This window comes from Coenobita brevimanus, chromosome 15, assembly GCF_032717465.1.
Source record: "Coenobita brevimanus isolate Jiangsu-jjx chromosome 15, ASM3271746v2, whole genome shotgun sequence".
Lineage (NCBI taxonomy): Eukaryota > Metazoa > Arthropoda > Malacostraca > Decapoda > Coenobitidae > Coenobita > Coenobita brevimanus.
Genome location: NC_136968.1, coordinates 5134361 through 5141688, shown reverse-complemented (window position 1 = coordinate 5141688; position 7328 = coordinate 5134361). Strand labels below are relative to the sequence as shown.

At 50.2% G+C, this 7328-nt stretch overlaps 1 pseudogene; it reads left to right on the top strand.

Annotated features, from left to right (window-relative positions):
- The first annotated feature begins 2395 nt into the window (after window positions 1-2395).
- On the top strand, window positions 2396-2513 carry LOC145390781 (5S ribosomal RNA; annotated as a pseudogene).
- Window positions 2514-7328: the final 4815 nt, after the last annotated feature.

The following is a 7328-nucleotide window of genomic DNA, read 5'->3' as shown; positions in this document are numbered from 1 at the left end:
CACAGGGGGAGGGTGGTAAAATGCTTGACTTACAACTTAGTGCCCCCGAGATGGAAACAGAAGAGGAATACCGTAGTGCCCCCAACAACGAGGCAAGTGATACACAGCCCAGTGTGCCCAGGAACATACCGACACCCCCACACGGACCCCACGGAGTAGCCGCCATCAGTCGGAGCAATCCCCAGCAACAACGACATATGTCAGCCCGGGCCATGCGCCCCTATGTCATGCAGCCGTTAGTGGGATTGTTGAATCAGCTAGGGGTGGAGTTGTTCTCAGCACTCCAGACAGCGCCCCTCAGGAGACGGCCTACTGCTGCTCCCGCCCTCGCCAGACGGCCTACTGCCGCTCCGAAGGTGCCCTTGTAGAGACGGCCTACTGCCGCTCCCACCCTCGCTAGACGGCCTACTGCCACTCTGAAGGCGCCCCTGTAGAGACGGCCTACTGCCGCTCCTCTCTCCTGCAGAAGGAGACAACCTACTGTCGCTCCCCTCTCCGGCCGTAGGAGACGGCCTACTGCCGCTCCCGCCTTCGTCAGATGGCCAACTGCCGCTCCGAAGGCGGTGCCCTTGAGACGGCCTACTGCCGCTCCTCCCTCTGGTAGAAGGAGATGGCCTACTGCCACTCCTGCCTTCGTCAGATGGCCCACTGCCGCTCCGAAGGCGGTGCCCCTGGGACGGCCTACTGCCGCTCCGCCCTCCTGCAGAAGGAGATGGCCCACTGCCGCTCCCGCCTTCGCCAGACAGCCCACTGCCGCTCTGAAGGTGCTGCCCCTGAGACGGCCAATTGCCGCTCCTCCCTCCTGAAGCAGGAGATGGCCCACTGCCGCTCCCGCCTTCATCAGACGGCCCACTGCCGCTCTGAAGGTGTACAGAGGTGCGCTGACTCCCCCACTCTGGCCACGGCCAATTGCCGGGCCCTGACACTTGATAGTCCTGCCCATGGGCAGCCACGGCCAATTGCCGGGTCCCATGGACGAAAGGAGGCAGGGAGTAAGTCATCACCCAGGCAGGAGACAAGAGTCCGGACCTCCTGTACCAGAGCAGCCCAGTCAGGCCTCACAGCCTCCCCTGGCCTCCGCTCCCTATGCCTGGCTCTGGAGCAGACTCACCTGACGGACCCCAGTGTAAGCCAGTGCTGCAGTCCTTCCCTGTTGGTGCCCCTAGACTCTGGAGACCGCAGTCTGCAGTCTCTCCCGACCCTCCCCAGGACGCCCGGGCGTGATCTCCCTACGCCCCCATGACGATGTAAGACTCCCACCTCCGGCTGAGACTTACACCATAGGTTTCTGGAGCTATTCGGCCCAAGTCCTGAGGGCCACACCCCCGAGCCCAGCCCGGAGGCCACGGGCCCCTTTGCCACCTGTAGTCCGGGACACGAGAGGACGCCCCTACGAGTCGTCCCGTGTCCCCTCAGCACGCCTCCCCTTGGCGGTGCCCCTAGCCCGGCAGAATTGCCGCCGGCGTTTTCCTCCCTGCCCCCCACGATGAGTGACTCAATAAGTGTCGTGATGCCCCAGAAATAGTGAAAGTGATTTAGTTTAAGTGTGACTTTGCCGAACCTAGTGTAATATCATTCAGTGACTTAATATAGTGAATATCGGGACAAGTAAGATCACAGTGAAGGAGTAAAGGACGAGTGTATAAACCAAGATCTGATGAACTAGACTTATGAGTGACGTCCTTTATATAAAACTAGTGAGACTGTGCCGCCTGGAAATTTCTCTGTAATAATACACCCCTACTACTGTAGGCTCTAAAGAAATAATACGAGAAAGTGTTCGTAATATTCCCCCCACTCACATTACCCGTAAATTCTCTAGGGCACTTCCCCGCCCCAGTACCTAGTGTGAATGTAAACCAGAAATAGAATCAATTGCCAAAGTCTTTGTGCTATTGGAAAATATTTAATTGAAATTGTTAATACTTACCCATCCCCAGTATTACCATAACTCTGTCCTGGCCCGCCGCAAGTCACTCCCCCCTCCCCCCCCTCTGTGAGACTCACTCCCCGCGCCGCACGCGCGCCTATATTCACTGTACCCTGAATACACTAGACTTAATCGTGTTGGCATTAATATCAGATAAGCAAGTATCCTGCGAGATACACATGTCCTAGATAAGGTTTTATTTCTTTGCTCTATATTGTGCTGTAATATCTGCTGACTTTGTCCTGTGTCTGACTGTGGTAATATACGTGTAAAGGTTATTGCCTGAAGTTTTTGTGTCCTGCCTCTCTTTATTGCACCAAGCTCCGGTCTTGAAAGAGGACCTTGCTACACGTTAGGTGTTCTAGGATCGAGAAGTCGAGCCTATTTACACCTAGCATTACACTATCTATATCTATCTATCTATCTATCTATATATATATATATATATCTATATATCTATATCTATCTATCTATATACCACGTTGAGTACACCACTTCCCGTCCGATCGGCGAAGTTAAGCAACGTTGGGTCTGGTTAGTACTTGGATGGGTGACCACCTGGGAACACCAGATGCTGTTGGCATAACGTTCTCCCTACGTGTGTGGGGTTGGTGGAGGATTAGTGCCCCTCCCTGTAAAACAATTAACTCTAAGCCCGTAGCCACCCTGTTTGGGATACATGGCGTCTGGCAATGAACGAATGAATATATATATATATATATACTGTATATATTTTACGTGTCCAACTCAAGGCATCAGGGCCTATCCCCAAGTCCCAGTAGTCCTCCTTGGGGCCCAGTAGTCCTCCTACATCTCTACATGTCACCACTTCGACACTAACACCCACCATCCATACTGAATACATGCTAAGGCTGTCTCATTCAGGACTGGTGTACTGGTATTAGTGGCGGTACTTTTATGACATGTCAGCGGACCTCAAGGTAGATCAGAAAAGTCAGCTTTTTATGAAATCTAAATCCTTAATTGTTCCCTGCCTCAGCTGGGATTTGAATCTGGTCCATTAGGAATGCAGGCCGCTTCTCTACTAATTCTGCAGATTATATATATACAGTAATCCCTCCAATATCTGACGTAATAGAGCCATAGGCATGTCCGGATAGTGGTCCTGTCCGGATATTGGACCCCAGCTTATGGACTTGTACTTATGGACCCTAACTCAGAGAAACACCTATACAACTTCCTCTGGACATGCATAGCACCTATTTAAGACCCAAATCACACCAATAAGGGACATAAAAGACTGAAATAAATGCAAAAGAAGCATCAAATGAGGTTTTTGAGGGAGGTTCATACAATATTCAACATTCTGGGTACTTACAAGTCCCTGGATCCTGGACTGGTAGTTATGGACCCTAACCTAGCCTAACTCAGAAAAACACCTTCCTACTGCACATGCATAGAACCTATGACACAGAATATTCACACCAATAAGGGACATAAAAGAGTGAAATGAGGTGTTTGAGGTAAGTATAGTATGGAAAATACAGTAGAGTACAGTATGAAACATGCTGCCTACTTACAGCAAGTCCATGGCCATCTCGATGAATAACCGCCTCCTCTCGGACTCTGACAGTAAGAAGGATTTCCTGAAGCACTTGCAGTACACTGTTCATGAAGTCTTGCACTGAACTTAGTCATTCACACTCAGAAGTCCATTCTCTTCACAGTGCGCACTCTTGTCTAACTTATGCTCCATTGTAACTTAATAAGTGTTGCACTCTGCGTCAAGTTCAAATTATGGGCGGGAAAAATTAGTTTTTTTTTCAATTTTTTTGCGGTTTTTGGACCATTTTGGGAATATTGGATCCCGGGACAATTATGTCCGGTTAGTGGGGATGTTCGGATATTGGGCGTTCGGATATTAGAGGGATTACTGTATATGCAGGCATACCCTGGTATAACGATCTAATTGGTTAGGTAAAACCCCATCGTTAGGCGGGGTATCGTATGTCGGAGTACTTTAAACATGTATTTCAATGTGGACCGTTTATCAGCCTTGGGTTTCCTCCCAAACCAAGTCCAAAATCCACCCAGATGAGCCCAAAAACAGGTTTAAAAGCAATCTAAATGGCCTAACAGCTGTCAAGGAAGCTAACCCAAGCCTAACACCTGTAAATAACTCACTAAAAGCCTGAAAATCATAAGGAATAGGTTAGAAAATACCAAACACCTCTCATCACTTACTTCTTGTAAGTGCATGTCCGGTCCTGGTCATCATCCTTGCCATCCTCCCCAAGGCTAGGGGACATGTGGTGCTCCCCAACACTCAATCCTCCTCCTCAAAGCCCTCAAACCCGATCTCCAGAGGAGGGTTCGCGGGGGGTGGCGATGGAGTGCGATGTGATGACTCAGGCGGAGGCGATGGAGTGCGATGCGATGACTCAGGCGGAGGTGATGAGGTGTGATGTGCTAGCTCAGGCGATGGTGATGAGGTGCGATGTGATGGCTCGGGGGGTGGCATTGGAGTACGATGTGATGATAGAGGAGATGGTGAGGGAGACAGCTGCAATCTCGGTGAGGTGGTGAGGGAGACTGCTGTGATGAATGATGAGGTGGCAATGGAGTTAGTTGCAGTGGCTCTCATCGTGGTGAGGGAAACAGAGACAGTGGCCGAAGTGGTGTGAGAGATGGAGGCCAGGACGAGGAAGGCAGCGATGGAGTAGCAGAGTCCCGTAGTGGAGACACAGGTGACATGGGAGACAGCGATCGGCTGGAGGTTAGGTCCAGCACAACGGGGCGAGCATGTCCTCGGTGGGAGGTGTCCCTCGGTGTTTCTCTGCTGGTTGAAGGTTGGGGAGATACTCTGCTGGTTGAAGGCTGGGGAGATAATCTGCTTGTCGAGGGCTGGGGAGATACTGTGTGACTTGCTGATGTGGTAGGAGCCTGCTTGAAGAAGGCTTTGATCGTAGTCTGCCTGGCCACCCTCTTCTTCTCCTCCAGCATTTTCCTGTAGACTTTCATCCTCTCCTTGAGCCGATTAGCTGTGTCCCTGCTTCATCCTGGGTGAGGGTTGTGTGTTCTCATTAGGTCAATTTTCTCATCCAGCTTCATTAGCATCTCCTTCAGGATTTTGATGTAGAGAGCTCGGACCTCAGGCACAACCTCCTCCTCTTCTGCCTCCTGGTGCGCCCGCTGGATCTCCTTATTGAGGAGCTCCTCGTTGCTGAGCTCCTCCCTGTGGCTCTTGAGAACCTCCTCCACATCATCCTTGTCAGCCTCCCCGAAGCCCGCCTCGTGCAACAGTTCCACTATATCCTGCTGCACACGCTCGACAGGCAGAGCTTGCACTCCCTCGGGGAAGCCGGTGAAGGAGTGGACACACTCTGGCCACAGCTTCCACCACACACCATTCATCGCCACCTGGCTAACCTCATCCCATGCAGCGGTAATATTCTCAAGGGCATGGCGTATGTTGTACCCCTTTCAGAACTGCTGCACTGTTGTCCTGTCATCACTGTTGCAGGCCCTTACCAACTGCTTCATCGTGCGGTGGAGGTAGTAAGCCTTAAAGGCTGCAGTCATGCCTTGGTCCGTCGCCTGCAACAAAGACTTGGTGTCGGAGGGCAGGAACACCACCTCAATATTGCTGGCCCATTCCTCCATCATGGGCGGGTGGCTAGGCGCGTTATCCACCATCACAAGCAATCTATTCACCAAATTTTCATGTGACACATACCTCTTCAGCACACGAGAGAGGTACGAGTGGAAATACAATGAACAGATATCTGAAGTAAACCAAGCCTTCTTGTTCGACTTCCAGATAACCCCAAGGTCCTCCTTAACATACCGCACCAGAGCCCTGGGGTTCTTGGAGCAGCTTCAACTTGAGGTCGTCTTCGGCATTGTTCCCCAGCAGCAGTGTCAGCCAGTCCTTCGAGGCCTTGAATCCTGGCGTAGACCTTTCCTCTGTTGCAAGATATGTCTTAGAGGACATTCTTTTCCCAAAGAGCCCAGTCTCGTCAAAATTCAACACCTGCTTCGCATTATAGCCATCCTCCGCAATGATGCATTTCAGCTAGTCAGGAAACACTGACGCTGCCACCGTATCTGCACTCACTGCCTCACCATACATCTTCACGTGGTGGAGGTTTGCCCGCCTCTTGAACCAGTCAAACCAACCATGGCTCGCCTTAAAGGTTTCGCTTTCATCAAGATCACGCCTGACCTTTAACTAATCCCAGAGCGAGAGAGCCTTAGTGCATATTATTGCCTGGCTCATGGGTGCCTTGCGCCAATTCTGATCTTCCACCCACGTGCACAACATCTGCTCCAGCTCCTCCATCGCAAGCTCTCGCTGGTGGGTGATACAGGAGGCAGATAAGGTTGCAACCTCCCCAGCAGCAGCCTTAATGGCCTCCTTCTTCTTTATGATGGTGGAGACAGTTGACTGGGCCAGGTGAAGAGCCAAGGCGATAGCAAGCGCACCCTCTCCTTTCTTGTGCTGCTTAAGGATTTCTAATTGCACCTCCAGTGACACAGTCTTATGCACACGCTTCGCGTGAACATCACCAGCACCACCACTAGCAGGCCGCTTACCACCACGACTAGGGCCTCCACTAGCACCACCACTAGCCCCCCACATACAGCACCCTTACCAGACATTGTCTCACTTATTTGGGCCCAAAATCACACAATATTGCACTCCACACACGATTCGTATCACAGCTCTACTCACAGCACTGCTCGAACATAGTTACGATGCACTACGATACCAACTTGCGTAACATTGGTGGAACAACACAATGCATGGTGGGTGAGTGTAAGGGAGATCCTCACTCTGAGATGGCCGGTGCGAGAAGAGCGATATGGGTGAGCACAGGGTGAGTGATGGTTCTGGGGCCTGTGCGAATGTTTTTGCGCATCCTGGCAGGCGGGCTGGCTCAGCTGGCCGTTGTAACTTGCACGATTCAAAATTTCAGCCCATTGTCTGTGGACGCGACATCGGAGGGTCCATCATTAAACCAGGGCTCGCCCATCGGGTATCAGGGTGTGGTGGTATTTGTACCCTCATTGCTAAGCCGGGGTATCGCATCTAGGGGTATCATATATCAGGGTATTACTGTGTGTGTGTGTGTATATATATATATATATATATATATATATATATATATATATATATATATATATATATATATATACTGTATATATATATATATCAGGCATGGGGCGATTACAGGGGTATTGTAATCGATTACAATTACGATTACTTTGCAAACTTCAGATTACGATTAAGATTATGATTACAGTAAAAGTAAGAGTAATCGATTACGATTATGATTACATAAGAAGTAATCATGATTACAATCATGATTACATGTACTCTTATGCACTATTTAATTATATATATATATATATATATATATATATATATATATAT